Source organism: Bison bison, unplaced genomic scaffold, assembly GCF_000754665.1.
Source record: "Bison bison bison isolate TAMUID 2011002044 unplaced genomic scaffold, Bison_UMD1.0 scf7180017863706, whole genome shotgun sequence".
Lineage (NCBI taxonomy): Eukaryota > Metazoa > Chordata > Mammalia > Artiodactyla > Bovidae > Bison > Bison bison.
In genome coordinates this window covers 89,177-90,051 of record NW_011494278.1, presented here as the reverse complement: position 1 = coordinate 90,051, position 875 = coordinate 89,177, and the positions used below count along the sequence as shown (strand labels likewise).

The window sequence follows — 875 nt, the reverse complement described above, 5'->3', positions numbered from 1 at the left end:
TCCCGGGTCTGTTCCTCCAGCGCGCCTCCCTGGGGAAAGAGAACTCCGTGTTCCCTTGCGGAGCCTGACGCCTGCATTGGGAAGTAGGGCAAATCAAGGCAGGGAAATGGGACTCTTAGGTCGCGGCTGCCGCAGGGCCTGAAGAGGCCTTCTCTCAATTCCCAGGACATATTTGCGGCTTCTCCCTCTCCCCGCCGATCTAAATGGATCACTCCGCCTATTCCCTCTCCCCCGCCCCTCGCCCCCCGCCCCCCCCCCCCCCGCTCTTAGGGCGCAATGGATTGTTCCATTGCCCCTCCAGTCTCCGGCCGGCGTTGCGGGGGACGCTGGCACGGTTGCTAGGGAAAGCCCCGGACGTGACGGCTAAATGCGACCCTGAGCAGCCTCCCCTCTCCCGTCCGTCATTCCCCTGCGCGCGGTCTCCTTACACCCTTGCCCTCCCCCACGTGGGTTCCAAGCTGGGGAGAAGTAAACAGCAGGCGGAGCGGGGCTCGCGTATCCAGGCCAGGTGGGAGTTTGCACTCCCCCAGGGTCCTACGCTGCTGCTCTGAGGTCCTTCTTGCAAATTTTCAGTCTTGCATGACTGGGATGATCCATTAGGAAGCTCCTGGCCTCGGGACCGAGTCCCCGTTGCGTTGGGGGCGGGGCTTGGTTGCGCGTCAGTGCGTCTGCAGCGTGGTGGGGGTGTGTGTTTGTGGAGAGGACTGGAGTAAAAAGTAGGATGTTTTATGACAAGGACCTGGTGTGGGAACGGGTCGGGGAGGCTTGATTGCCGGCGTCTGTTCCGAAGGGAGGGTGTTGTCATCTCTCTCATAGGTCCTCATCGTCCCCTTCTCAGGCGGAAGCATGCTGGGGCTCCCGGAGCGGCGGGGCCC

The 875-nt window shown here is 62.9% G+C and overlaps 1 long non-coding RNA gene across 1 annotated transcript in view; it reads right to left on the bottom strand.

The window, feature by feature from the left end:
- Positions 1-869, bottom strand: part of LOC104983971 — a 1,916-nt gene extending 1,047 nt beyond the window's left edge. The window contains exon 1 of the long non-coding RNA XR_824702.1: positions 429-869. This is a non-coding gene — a long non-coding RNA (uncharacterized LOC104983971). The remainder of the gene's footprint in view (positions 1-428) is intronic.
- Positions 870-875: the final 6 nt, after the last annotated feature.